This window comes from Furipterus horrens, unplaced genomic scaffold (assembly GCF_987537825.1).
Source record: "Furipterus horrens unplaced genomic scaffold, mFurHor1.1.pri manual_scaffold_10, whole genome shotgun sequence".
Classification (NCBI taxonomy): Eukaryota; Metazoa; Chordata; class Mammalia; order Chiroptera; family Furipteridae; genus Furipterus; species Furipterus horrens.
This window is the reverse complement of record NW_028327180.1, coordinates 26,293,099-26,308,720: the sequence shown is the minus strand read 5'-3', so window position 1 is coordinate 26,308,720 and position 15,622 is coordinate 26,293,099.

Below are 15,622 nucleotides of genomic sequence, written 5' to 3'. Positions count from 1 at the left end.
TTATATGCCCGCTTCAGCCAGATAGCCAGACATTGGTATGCACCCGCCTCCCCCACACCTGCCGTGAAGGTAGTTTAACTTAAAGTGAAGCAGTTCCTCGGAACTGAGGGCAGCTCTAGGAAACAACAACAACTTAGTTCTGAGAAGCCAGCAGCTAATGGTATACCAATGACTACATTAGGCTCTAAAGAATGGCTCAGAGACAATTATACCACAATAAAGCTGAAAAAAAGATCTGGGTAGAGCACTATTGTAGTAACCTACAATCCACCCTTGTTCCCCTTCACACCTTCCTGCTTCTTGTTGTAAGTTAGACTAAGTTTGGCCCACCTGGGAAGAGCTTCCAGAGGCACTTAGAATAAAAGGGTCAGCAAAGCAAACTATAGCTTTGATACTGTAACTGATTTCAAGGTTATAAGTGTTACTCATCAGCCCTCTGTTCTACCACACATTCTGAATTCGGTTTGTTTTGCCTGGAAGGATGACCCAGATCCTCATTCCCAATGAATCAGCCTCTTCTCAGGCCGTGGCTGTTCAGTTGTCCCTTTACTGTCCAAGTGGATGTGAAACACAAAAAGATGCCCCATTTGACCCCCTGACACGGCACATGCTCACATTCTTACATGCCCCTGGCATTACAGTGATGCCATTTCTTTTTGATAATCTATTTCAATTACCAATACCAGTAACATAATTCATTTCCTTGCCTACTGGTCTCTTGGCGCGAGGAGCCTAAGGTGATCAGGAAATATATTTTGCTTAAGGTCAATGAGACTCTTCTCACATCTCATGGTAGAAGTGCTTTTGGGAACCAGGGTCTCTACCCACAGAGCCTCAGGATTATGAGAAGCTCAAAGTGGGGCACTTCACTTTTGTTTTTTGTATGTATTCTACTCCTGGGGACACGGCATCATATGTGTCCATGCTCTCAGGGTATCATCGCAGGCCTGGTGACAGGTTCATCTTCCATAGACCATTCCATTTCCCTGTCAGGCCAATAGATGACAGTGATGCAGCATGTGATAGGTCCATGTACCATTGCTGTACTCCTTTTGCTCTAAAGTAGCTTCTGTGGTATGATGTTATTTGGGATCTTCTCTTGGCAAGTCAAAGAATCTACAAGCCCTCAAATACTGATGGTGGGTGAGGTCTGGTGTGCAAAAGAGACAAACTCATACTCAGAATAGGTGCCAACCCAATCAAGATGCTTACTGATCCCTCAGAGTGAAGGGTTCAATATAATCAGTTTGCACCAAGTGGTTGGTTGGTCTCAGATAGTTTTGTATAGGGACTTAACATTGGTCTCTATTGCTGGCAAACTGAGTATTTAGCAGTGACAATAGCTAGGTCAGGTTTGGTGTATAAGAAAGAGTCCATGCTATTGGCCCCATTTATAGGCTCCATTTCCACCTCCATGACTGTTCTTCAAACATTCAACCATTATGCCAGTACTGGAATAGCTCATGACAGAGGCTAACTGAGATCTACCGGCCAAGTCATTCTGTCTGCTCGCTTAATATCTTTTCAATGGTGCATGCTTTCCAATGAGAGTTTATATCTGATACCAGCACAAGTACAAGACAAGAAGTTCTTATTGCATATGCATCCCTATAGATTCATTTCCATGAATTTTCTCCAGATCTTCTCATTTCTATAGTCCCACCTTTCCCCTTTTGTGCTCCTGTTCAATCAGCACTAACACCCATAAGTCCATATACAGTCTTAGTCTGTTTTATTTTTTATTTAGACAAAGTAGATAACTAGGTGTACCACCTAGAACTCTGCCCAATGGGAGGATTTCCTCTCACCAATTTTTCTGGGCCATACTAAATGTGATTGTAGTGAGCAACAACTCATCTTCCTATGTTACTAATATATTGAACAAAGACATTAGTGAACCATGATAGCCTCTTTCTCCTGTCAGGTGGTCAGAAGGGACCTCAACCCACACATGAGCCACAGGTGAGAGGTCATGATAGAGAAGATGGGAAGGGGGGTTTGCACCACCTGCTTGCATAGTTTACTTTTGCTGTCTGGTCCTGCTCATGTCTGAGACTTGTGAAGTCACGTCTATGTTATATTGGATTACTGATGCACATACATGATCTTATGATTTCGTGGGCCAACAGGATCTTGATCAACATGGGCATCTCTGACCACGTGAAGCTGGTCACTTGATGTTCTATGCTCAGATCTCTACAAAGGACCAATAACATTCCTGCTGCTGCTTTCTGAATGATATATGGTTTTTTGTCGTTACTGTCTGGGTCTGCTGCAAATCTCTTTTCTTCTTGGGGCCCCACTCGGAGGTGGCAGCCTTTCACATTACCAGTATATGGGTTAGGAGAGTGTTTCCAAATGTAGAATATGCTGTCTCCATAACCTGAAAAATGTCTACCAAGAATTGCATTTTTTTTTTTTTTTTTTTTTTTTTTTAGTTCTGGGAGGTGAGATATGTCCTTTACATTGTAGGGGATGTCTTAACACTCCAGGCCACTAACTCCCTAAACAGTTTGATATGGTAGGTCCTGAATCTTCATAACAGTTATCTCCCACCTATGGAATGCATGTGTCTTAACACAGCACACACACTTTGTGTTCATCTGGTCCTATTTGCATGATGTCTTCAATATAGTAGACTAATGTGATATACCACAGAATGTCCAGTGCAGGCCCCTTCTGACTATGTTTTGGCAAACGGTAGACAATGTAATGTAGACCTTGGGCATCTCAGCAAGTGTATAATGCAAACAATATCTGATACACTTTTCTGATATAGATGGAAAGGACAGCGTTCACCAGATCAATGACAGTATATCATATGTCAGAATTTTTGTTAATCTGTACCAGCAAAGAAACCACATTCAGCAACCATAACAGCTGAGTTAAGGCTACCACTTGATTAAGTTTGTAGAATTCTACTGTCATTCATCATGATCCATCATATTTCTGTAAAGGCAAGACTGCTTAACTTAATGGAAATATCACAGAGACCACCTTGAATTCTAGGGGCATGACACTAATCTCTGCCATTCACTCCCAAGATACAATATTGATTTACCATCTTGGAAAGAAGGTGGCCTTCCCCACTACAATAGCTCTTACTCAGAGATTAATAACTAGTCAAGGGTTCTGTCAACCATCAATGCCCATTCCAATTATATGCCAGAGAAAAGACCATAGGGGAGGATTTAAGCGGTCCCACAATGAGCAGAACCTGGGCCAGGATTTCACTTATTACCTGGTCCTCACATGCCCCTGCACTAACAGAAAAATCATGTTGGTATTTGGGGTCTCTAGCTCACCATATTAATTTAGACCATTTGTCCAGTAATCCCTGTAAAGGTCTGGGTATTTCTTTCTTCCCAATACACGCTCACATGAGTTGATGTTTATAACTCGCTTTAGGAAAAGACTGGGAAGTTCCTGCTGGATGCACTTGCTGTGGTGTCACAGGGTCCTTCATCACAGGCTTCTCCTTCAGGTAATGGGTTCTAGTCTGAGAACTGGCTCACATAAAGAAACGTGGGAAGGAATTCTGATTACTCTTCTGCTTATCTATTCTTGATTTTCTTTTGAGTGTAACAGTACCTTCACTCTCACTTCCAGGAACACAATCTCTATACCTGTCCGAAGGTTGCACCTCTTTGGCCGCCACTCTAGTTTTCTCACTAATTGTGAAAATCACACATATCCTGCACCACCACCTGGCCTTTATTATTTTGGAATCCCCATTATCAGCATTCCTGGAAAAAAGTCCCGTTCTGTGACCCCATAGCCTACTATCAGCCCTGGCTGATACTGATATCACCCTGTGGCAGATTTATTTCTTAAAAAAAAAAAAAAAAAAAAAAAAGTTATGGAAGAAAGCTTGATCCCATTGAAACTTCTAGCATAATGCAGCATAATCACATTTAGAGAACAAATATATTGCTCAACAGCTGAGAGTACACAGCCACGTTGTCTCCCAGTCTTAATTATTTGAAATATATGTATATGTATGTCTTCCATGGCTGAAAGAGCAACACAATTTTATGAAGAATCATTTTCTTCCACGGAACTTTTTTAAGTTCTCAGATGCACTGGGGAATTAGTAAAACCTGATGGAATTTGCATGAAAATAAGAAATGAGATTTTATGGCAAGAGCTGAGATATTCCTGAAATGAATATACATATGCAAAGAACAATAATGATATCACTGCTGATTGAGAATGAAATAAAATGCGACATTTTTTTTGGGGGGGGGCTATGTAATTGGTGCATTCATGGAAATTAGAAACCCATGAGGTCATTTAAGTCATTTTGTTTTACTACTATTAGGTTATCCCAGGTGCACTATAATCCCTAGTGTTTTCCCAAATTTCAAGTGCATACTGCCAGCACCAGAGTGGATTGTATGAGGAAGGCCACAGAACTCTGAAGTTTCATCATGGAATGCAGTGGCCTGAAATTAATCGGGTAGCAACAAGCTAAGTAGCTTCTATTACAGAGTGGCTTCACATTAATTTCATAATTGCTCTGGTAGAAATATGGGTAGAAAAATTATTAGAAGAATCTTTGATAAATATTTTCTTTTTGAACCATTTTTTTTAAATTTCCACTTAGAGGTTTTATGAAAAAGGCTAATATTAGAAGTAGGTGGGTAATTTAGTCAACTTTATCTTACGTGTGAAAAAATTGGGGTCCAATGTTTACTTTAAGTCATATGTGTCTCATGCAAAAAGTTCATTATTCCCAGTGAGATATGCAATTTCAAGTTTTCTTTCTTAAAAAATGTGAAACTGACCTTTTAACAAGTAAGAATGTTTGACTTTATTATACTATATCATGTTTTTAATGAATTCTTAGACTTCCCAAGAAATCATGTCACTGTTTTCTAAAATTTTCAGAATTTCATTTAATGACAGCCTAAGTAAGGAGTACTTACTCTTAAGTAAAGAGTAAGAGGGAAAATATCTTATTTTCTAGAAACTACTTTTTAAAATAATGGTTCACTGATAAGACCATCAAATCAAATTTTAAAGGACAAATATTAAAATATATAACATTTAATTACAACCTTCACATTTCAATTTTCTCTTATAATTGTAAATAACTTTGAACTCTCAAAGAAGAAAATGTACAGGAATTTCTTTTGGTTTTAGAAAAATTAATGTGTCATATTATCCTACGCTTTGAAATTTTCTTTTAAAATATACTTTGTGTCCATGTATCTCAAATTTACTTCCCTAGAATATTTCATAATATATAGTCCTTGAATTTATTTTTAAAGTTTCTCAATAATAAGAGTGTAAAACCACTAAATTATTTTTATGTACTCTCCACTTTAGATTTAGAATTATTCTGTAAGTTACATGACAAAAATTCACAATAATTTTATAACTATTCTGAACCTCTATCAAATGAAATAACAAAAACTAAATCTTCAGTTGTTATCTTCAAAGGACTTAACTCCAGATTGCTTTTCTTTATTTCATAGCTTGACCTCAATTTAGATTAAAGTTTTGATCAATATTCTTTTGGTAACTCAGTAACTACAGAATCCAAGGACAAGAAACACAAGCTTCTCATTGCCCTTCTCTTAACTGACAGTATTAGGAGAACACATAAGCCTATTCTCCTAAAAGCATCGTTCACAGTGTGTGTTTTACTGGACTCTCTATTAAAGTGATTCCTAAAATCAGAGGTCTTAGGTGGTGACATGTTGATAAACAGAAACTATAATTCACTTTTTTAAATGTAAAAGTAAATACTTACTAAATGCTAATAAATTCTTACAGGAATCTAAGCACTAAGAGCAAAGGCTATTTCTTTAAAAACAAAAACAAACAAAAAAAAAACAACCCTCTAAAACGGGTAGATCAGAAAATAGATTCATGACTTCAAAGCCTTTGCAACAATATCATTCATTAGAAGCAACAATCTGTGATATGGAAACTGGAGAACATGATGAAAGACACAAAACACAATACCATCTATGACATCAATTAAAATGAACACAAAGGAGACGTAAGTTTTAGACAGAAAGCACACCACAACTTTTTTCTTTAACACTCATTTTTTTCCTTTAGTAATAATAATTTTTTTAAAGGTGATATCCTGGGAATCATTATTCACAATTGCTCTTTTACGGTTTTCAAAGGCTACTTTCCCATAAAAAGCCAGAAAAATAAACAAGGTAGATAAGAGCATGGAGAGATTGGAGTGAGAGCCGGTAGATTGTGTCAATGCTCAAAGAATTGCTCCTCGATAAGCCCACCCTTCTCTGAAGGTGATACCTCAGACTCCCCAGGAATCCGCAGAGCATAGGGCCATACCCACTGTCAACTACTGCTAGTCCTGTGTCACCACAATGAAGACAAGGAAAGAAGGTAGGACATGCCATTCTGTAAAATAAAGACGACGTGGAATGGCAACAGTGAACATTTCTGAGGACTTACAAAGGCACATACATACACTCTGATGTGTGTTAAAAATGTTAACACATTTGATTTTCCCAACAACCCTTGAGGATTTAGAAATGAGGAAACTGCATCACAGGGAGGTTAAACAACTTAGCCAAGGTCACCAGGAAGCATGAAACACTCAGGATTTAGACTCTTGGATTCTGGCCCCGACCCTGCACTCTTAGGTACCTTGGCATCTTTGAAAAGTTAGCAGTGTGTCCTAGGAAAGTGTGGTGTTCCATATACAAATGAACAAATAGATAAATGACCAATAAATTGGTCATAGGGTGTGAGTGTATATATACATGTGTGCACACACATACATACATATATGTGAAATAAATATATTTCCACTAAGATATCAATTCTCTATTATATTTCACAGTTATTACCTCCTCAATGGACAGATAAACACTGAGCAGAGTATGCAACCAGTTTGAATTTTTTACAGTTTCTAGCTCTAGGTTTCAGGAATCCTAAATTTAGTTTCTGCACTTCAATTTAATATCTTCTCTAAATCCCTATCCCTTCTATTGCATAAAATTGTATTTAATCACCCCTCAGGTAAACTCAGTGAAATTAGAATTTACTCTATAACTCCAAGTTAAAAAATGAGTTAAGTCTGGAGAGTGCCGTGTGTCATACTGCCTGTGTGGGACTATCATTCCTTCTGTTCAGTGTTTGAACATCAGTTTCACTACCTGTGTGAGGTCTGCTGACAGCGCAGCTTGATCTAACTGGTAGGGTCCTTTCAACCCTCTCACCCCTCTCTAGTTACGGGAAGCTGTTGAATTGCTCTTCTATAATCCCAGGGACCCTGGGGTCTCATGGAGCTTTCTCAGGTTCCCTGTGCCTTAGACCATACAGGCTGCCGTTTCTCCTCACAGATAGGAACAGCTCTGGTAGGCACTTCTTGTCTCTCCCCAGGCTGTCTCACTGGGAGTGAGATCGGGGTCCTCTCTGCTCTTGGGTCCCCTCACTGCTATTTTAGGGGTTACCTCTTCTCTCCTTCAGCAACCTGGCAGAGCTGAGCTGTGTACAGCCATTTTTTCTGAGACCACATCCATCTCTAACCTGGAGTGGTTAGCTTTCCTCTTCTTCTTCCCTCTCCCAGACAGTAAAATTTTATCTTCTTTCAGGAGAAAATATATCTCTTATATTATGAGCTCTTCCAAAATTTATGGTTTTCAGACAAACTATATGCTCTGATAATGTCTTAAGATGAAAAAAATTAATTTTCTCTCAAAAGAGACTTCTTTCTGAGATATCAAAATTGCTTTGGCAAATTCAATTTTGAGGCTAGACTGGTTGGGTTCAAATTTCAGCTCTGTCCTTCACTAGTTATATGATCTTAAACCAGTTATTTAAATGCTCTGGCACTCAATTTTCCTCACCTTAAAAAAGGAATAATATACGATATGAGTAATGTTGCATAATCAATAATAGTTTTTGAATACTGGAAATATATTTCTTCAATTTTTATGTCACTCACTATGTAAAAACCAAAAATATGACATACTTTTCAATTTAACATACATTATTGACCTCTTCTTCATTACTTTCTTAAGTCTAGACACAATCAACACAATGATAAAGCAAAGTCTAATTTTTAATACTTGCTGGTTTTCATGGTATAATACTCTGACCATGTCTGATTTTTAGCTACCAATTTACATTTCAGTGAAAATAGAGCTGAGAAGAGATCTGTAGCTGTGTAGCATTAAACTGTAGACATAGTAGCAAAAGAACATAGGAAACAGTAAAATGTAATAAAATAATTAGGAAGTGTTATGTTTGAGCACTGTTTTCCTTTTCTATATAACTTATCTAAGTACTAGTTTATATAATTTGATATTTTTAATGACTGCGTTAAAAACTGTCTCATAAAATTCCTGACAATTTACCCCTGGGCTTCACCCACAAGCCCCCACTCCAGCTCCCTGGCAGCCCCAGCACACTACTGAATGTTATATTTATACCCAAGTTTGTAAATGAGGAGAGAGAGAATCAGAAAAGTTAAATCACTTGTCCAAGGTCATTCAAGAATGAAGTGGTGGAGCCAAGATTTAATCCAGATCTGATTTCCAAAAATTTTTGGTGGTCTGTGTTAGGGCCAGAGACCACCATTTTGCTAACCCCATGACCAGCCACCTGCATCAGACCTTGCAAAACAGGCTATGGTTGCTCACTGTGTTCTCGGAAACTGTGGCCTGCAGTCATGCCAGGTGTCCCGTGTTCTCAAAATTACCACTGCAGTCCTGTGTTCTAGGAAACCTCCTCTCCTGGTTTTGCGAGAATCAATTGTTTTGGCCGCAGTCAGGATGTTAGGCTCCGACAATCCTGTTTCTCAGGACTAAAGCCCACAAAACCCCTGCTCTGCTGCGGGTCACAGCTGCGATCAATCCAGACTCAGCCCACCTGTTGGAACCCCTCCTTCAATAAAGGCTGATTCACCGGACTCCTCCCTTCCTCCAAAAACTCCTGGGCTTGTCTCCTCAAGAGTTATTTTTTCCTAGAATTCTAACCACTGAAGGGTCACCCCAAAGATGTACTCTTCTTACCCCATGTTCTGACCCAGATTGGTACAATATCTATTATTTACTTTAAAGCACATCAGATCAGCAGAGAGTGATATAAATTAGGAAAGTAGGTAGCCCTGAACAAGAACCCACGCTCCATAGACGTTCTACCAGCAGTGTGTCAGAAAGGGCCGTTTCAGGGACGGCCACTGCAAGTGTTTTGTTATTCATATCTCAGGTACTATTACACATTTTGCTAAGTAAAATTAATGAATGTCAGAAAAGGGTATGCAGGGGGCAGGATGGGGGTGGGAATAGTAGTGCATTAGCATATGAACACAAGAAGGACGATCTCCTAGCGAAGGTTATATGGGCTGACTAGGTGTGTGTACAGATACTCCCTGCCCATGGGTGAACTGAGGGAAAGAATTCTCTGGTGCCTGGAGCTTGCTCCTTAATGGGAATTTCAGGATAAGGAAATCAGTCCTGCAGGAGTCCAGAGGCACATGGAGGCCTCAGGGAACAAGCCTGCAGGACCCGGGAGAGGTTGTGCGTCTTTGTGGAAGAGGGAGAACCTGTCACGGGAGTTGGTGCCAGGAGAATGTTGAAGGACACTTCTTTCAAGCTCTGCCATGTCTAAAGGCTAGCTTGCAGCGACTCAGTTAATTCAGTTCTCATCAATTTGTGAAAATATCCACTTGCTTTCTTGGTGGACAGAAAATTTGTAGGCATGTCTCCCAACGAATTATTTTTCTCTAGGATTCTGGCCACTGGAGAGTCCCTCCAGTCTGTCTTTTTTCTAATTTGCCTGCTATCATGTTGCCTCCAAAGGACATCTCTGTCAGAGCTCCACCAGCAGCCATTGTAAGCAGCTGCGTTTTTTTGTCTGCTCCTCCGAGTTTTCAGGTATCAAACAGAGTGACTGCTCCTGGGATCCTAACTTGGTGTATCTTTGTCTGACACCAGCTTGCACCAGCACACCGATAACCAGTCCCTTTCTCTTGTCCCCTAAACAGGTGACCACACAACAGCCTTAACCTTTCCTCCTCTGTTCAGACTTTTTAAAATTTTACTTTTATCCTCAATTGACTCATGAGCCCCTTTCCTGAAACCTTGCTGAAGAAAGAATGTGAGTAGATTGTGACTGACTTTGAATGCTAACAACTTTGGACTGGATCCTGTGGGTCAACAGAAGGTTCTCCCTGGGGGAGTGACATGCCCAAAGCTGTATTTTAGAGAGATAATAGTGAAGGCAGCATGATGGGGGCATTGGAGAGAGAAGAAAATTAGAGGCAGGGGAAGGGTCAAGGGGTGATTTCAACATTTCGGAATTAAAATGATAAGGGCCTGAATCATCATACCAATGCATATGTGGAGGGAGAAAGAGCAAATATTTGAGATCCATTTTGAAGCAGACAGTCAAGGGCTCTATAAAAGATGGAAATAGAACCCAGCACCTCAAGCTGGGAAGTGGAGAAGCTGGGAGAAGCCGGCTTCCATGATGTGAAGAGAAGACTGTGGGTAGCATGTGGACATGGAAGTGGCTGACAATATATTGGCAATGCAGATCTCATTAAAAATAGAGAGAAACCACCCTGGCCGGTGTGGCTCAGTTGGTTGGAGTGATAGAATTTATGATAATTGCAACAATTATAATTTAAGTGATTTTAAGTTTTTCAGCAAGTTATAATATTTTTAAAGTAAATTTTACTAAGTTTTCTATGATGTTGATGAAGTCTGGCATTCTTTAGACTCCACATTTTTTTAATGATGCTAATTCTTTATAGTGGACATTGGGATAGCGAAATTCAGCCCCACTTCCCCCGGGTGTGAAGGGCCTATTCCTCCAGCTCTGGCAGTGCAGCTGGCTTCCAGTCCACAACTCTCAGCCCTCTCCAGAAATCACCCTTGGCTGCCATAGGCCATGCCTACTTCTCGAGGGCAGCCCACACCCAGTGATTGTTCAATGCAGGAGAATATTGGGCTAGTCCCTTCAGTATCTGGATTTAGAACTACTATGAAGGGCCATCCCAACTTCAGAGCTCCCCTCAGGGGTGTCTGAAGCCCTGGTTGAGATTGCATTGAAGTGCCCCCTGTCCCACTGCCCAGTCTTTCTTTCCTTCCCCCAAAGATCCATAGATGTTGAACAGAAGAATGCTCCCTAATGAACTTCCTGCTAATCTCCGCTTGGAAGCCTGCACTCCAGGAAACCAGACCTACAGTACTGTTCCAATCTAAAATATCAGTAAATGAATAAATTTTCTGGTAACATTACCAGACTGGAAAAGATAATATCATTTTCAAAAACATTCATAAAACCTGTAAAAAAGGAAGTCGTTTAATCAGAAAATCAGGTTTATTTATTTCAAATTATGTAATTAATAGAGTCATAGGTTTGGCAAATTTAAGAAACTGCTGATCCAAGAGATAATTTAGTTAGTAACACCCAAAATTAAATAGCATGCAAAAATTTTAATTTATATAATTAACTTGTTTTTTAGAAAAGAATAAACGAGGTTGATATTTGAAAACAAAGCCTGGATATTAAAGTATTCTTTAAAAATTGGATTGTAAAAGAAAGAGAACGATGCCAAATCAGTTTGTTTTTTTTTTTTTAAGTCCATACTTGGAGTTCTGTGCATTGGGAGAGGCAGGATATGAAATATTGCCATGCAAAATGCTAATCTTGTCTTTGATGGTTACTGATCTGTTATCACTGAGGAGTAAGATGTGTTCCATGTTTCAGTTTAAACCTGACGGATGCATTTGCAGAATCACAGAAGTAGTCATGACTGGGAAGTTCAGCTATGGATGTGAACCAAGTGTGAGCTCATTCATCAAGTACATCCTTACATGCTTCTTGTTAGTGACTGTGCCAAATCCTTTCTGTTTTCACTTGTCTTAAGTATAGAACACTGCCCTAAGATGCAAAGAAGTAAATTGAGTTGTTTTTATGGAACAAATAATTTACAGAATTTTCCATTTCTTAAATGTAACTCCCACAAAAGAAATTAACCAGAAAGATATGCAATTCAATTTTTAAATTTTGGTAGAATGGTCAGCAGAATCTTTACCCTTCTCACTGAGATGTCTGAATAATTGTTCTCAGCATCCACGTAGTCATGTAAGTAAATAAACTCCTATAAGTTATTGGGGTGCAAGGAGAGTCCACCTTTCACTTAATTTTATATATTTATTTTTAAATCCAGCCTCAAACCTATGTTTTACAGGTCATAAAAACATTTTGAGTAAAAATTAATATTCTTCAGTATTTATCATCTTATCATCAATACATACAGGATTATAAATTAAAATATACGTTTATGTCAATGAATTAATACTTTAAAAACACCTTAAGCTCAAAACATAATTACTGGTTTTGGCCAATATTTATTTCTCACAAATAATCTCTGGCGTTATTTTATACCAATCCAAAACCAAAAGAGCACCAAGCAAATTAATATATCATTCTCTGATTTGATCTTTCTCTTTCAAAAAGATGTAATCGCCCTGACCGGTGTGGATCAGTTGGTTGGGCATGTTTCGCAGAGCGAAGAGTCTACCGGTTGGATTCTGAACATGCCTGGCTTACAGGTCAGGTCCTGGCCGGACGCGTGCAGGAGGCAGCCAGTGTTTTTCTTTCTCACATCACTGTTCCTCTCCCTTTCTTTCTTCCCCCTTCCTCTCTCTCTAAAAGTAAATGAATGTTTTTAAAAGAACATATAATCTTCCAGAGAATTCTATCACCTTAACCTAGGTGCTTTGACAGGTCTAGGCTTCTGAAAGCATGCTCTTAGGAAACGCAAACCAGGGATGACAAAGGAAGTGGTAGGTGCCCTGCTCAGTGGCCCCAGACGACAGGAGTTGTGATTCCCATGCTGTGATGAAATGCAACAGAACAAGCACTCTGTGAATTTAAGAGAATTTGGAAATGGTTCAAAGCTCAACATATGCCTTTAACTAGGTGAGACTAACTAGAAAATTTTTCAGAACTCCTATTACAAATGTAGTATAGAGCAAGATCAGTTTACACAAAGGCATAAAGGTGCTCATTTATGTAATGTTATTGGAAGAGCAGAAAATCTCCTTTTCTCCCTTAGGCTTGAAGGCCCTTATTAAAATGCAAATGTTCTCTGCATGAATTAACTTTCTCAGAGGAGAGAGGGAAAAGAAGAACAAGTTGGCTGAGATAGCTAAATTTTCTATATACTATTTCAAGCAGAAAATTTCATGAGCTCAACTTCACCTCAAAATGAAATATCTGAAATAACAATATCATTTATTAGATTGCAATGTGCCATATATTGTGCTAATGCTTTCTATATTTATCTTATCTACTCCTTACAATAACCCAATCAGATAAAGTATTAGTATCTCCAGATTTGGGGAACACTGAAATATTGAGAAGTATTTTGCCTAAAGTCACAGAACAAGTAGGAAAGTCAATGAACTCAACTCCCAAATCTGTGACAGTGACCGCTACACACACTGCCTCCCAGATCGTCCCCACATCCCATCTTCTCTTAATCTTCTATCTCAGAGGGAAAGAAGTCAACTCGCTTCTCTCCAGTGGCCATCTCTGCTCTCCACCCTATCCATTCCACCTACACCAGGATATTGATCCTGTATCTCTTCATTTTTTTTCCTTCTCACTTCGTGTCTATTCAGTATCTCCAGTTAATCATACTGAACAACCTCCTCTCTGCTGTATTTTACCCCTCCACTTGACTGGCAAACATATTCACTAACTTCCACTATCTCTTAAAACCACCTTATTATTTCTGTACTTCTTTCCTTTCACAATTTCTTGAAAAAGGATTCTAAACATATAATCACCATTTTATCACCGAATGACTTAAACAAATTGGTTTCCAATAGTAATAACAAATGAAGCTTAGACTCCTTATTGATTATTCCTGATCCCTAGCCAGTCTGCTACTCCCCACCCTTCCCACATGCAACATCCAGGCAGGAACTTGCCATTTCTCTCAGAGTGTTTCCCTCATATTGGTCCTGTGATTACTGGTCTTGCTGGGTTCAAAACTGATTTTGCCATCTTAATCTTTAAGGTGTGTCTGTAGCTAGTCTTTCGCTTTCTCAATCTATAGAATAATACCTTTGCAGAAAGTAACCTCCTAAAATAACACTTTGATCACCTATCTGCCTTTTTGTTGAACTTGTCAAACATTTTTGTGGTCTCAGGGTAGCAACCAGACTTCTGCCTCATTTCCAAAGCTGTCAGATAATGTGACTCCAAGTCACTTCTCACTTCCTCCCACACCTCTCTTCCTCAGTTGTCCCTGCCTTCCTGATTTTCACCAGGAGTGTCCTTCATGCTTCCTAGCGTGCGCGCGCAGACAGGCTTTGTGCTCCATCATTTCTTCCTTGCGGCTCAGGCTGCTTCTGCCGCTTCCACCAAGGGTTTTCTCTGAGAACCCTTCCCTCCCAGTTCCATCTGGCAGGTCTTCCAGCAGTTGGCATCAGCAATTCATTTGACATTTTTAAAATGTCCTTTGGTCATCTTTGTCATAAAAGTATATTTTGCTTCTAGATCCAGAGTTGTCATTTTCTTAAGAGCAGTGTAGGAAGCTTGGGTCATTTTATTTTTAATGAGTCTGCCCTTAACCTGCACAGTATATAGTACAATGTTTTGCTTGTCATAAGCCATCATTATATATTTGTTGAATAACTGGTAGGTAATACTTAGCTAGAATTCTGTACTAATTCACTAAAGAATTGGCAAGCATATTTTAATGAAACCTGTAAAACGTAAAATATGTTTCTTATTAAAATACTTTTAAGGATATAAATTGTTGAGTTAGCTCCCACCTTCATCACCCTCACCAAATACAGTGCAATTTTTTCTTTTTCCATGTGCGCACTTTCAGGAGAACTTCTGGGAGCTTATTCTCTGGTAAATAGCTCACTGTTACATTACTAAGAGGAAACAGATTCAGACTGCTAGAAAATTAAAAGTCTAACTTCTCTCATAGATGACTCTACTTTGGTAGTAAAAATAAAATGCAAAAATATAAAGTTGTTCCATGAAAACTTACACAAATACTAAAAAAAAAAAAAAAAAAAAAAGGGTCTGAAAATGAAGGATGAAGCCAGTTTCTGCAAAAACAGTTTTCTTAAATAGTTCTCCGTTTTATGACTCTGGTTGTCCAAGTGCTAACATCACGCTCATCCTATCAATGCCAACTTACTCTTGGTATGTTTAGAACTTCAGTTTTGAAAGACTGCATTTTACATGATCCATTAGTGAGGCTAATTTAGACAGAATTAAGATACTAGAAAAGCACAACATATAGTATCTGAAGAATAAAAAGAAGTTTGTGCATTCAAGAGTTGCAATAGACCCATGAGCATCACTTCTGAAAATGAATTAAACTGTGCCAATGGGCATATTTCTGGATGAAGCTCTAGACAAAAATTAGGAGCTATTTTTAGATCATCAGCTCCCTGCGAGATGAATGATGCTAGTTGGACTCCTTGTGAACTGCTGTTAGGAGGATTTAAAATAGAGTCAAACACTGCCACAAATAGAGATATATCAAATGAAATCATTAATTTTTCAGTCAAATACATTAAAATTAAATATTACAGAGCAGTGGTACCATTGGTTTCTTTAAATGATATATATTGATTATGCA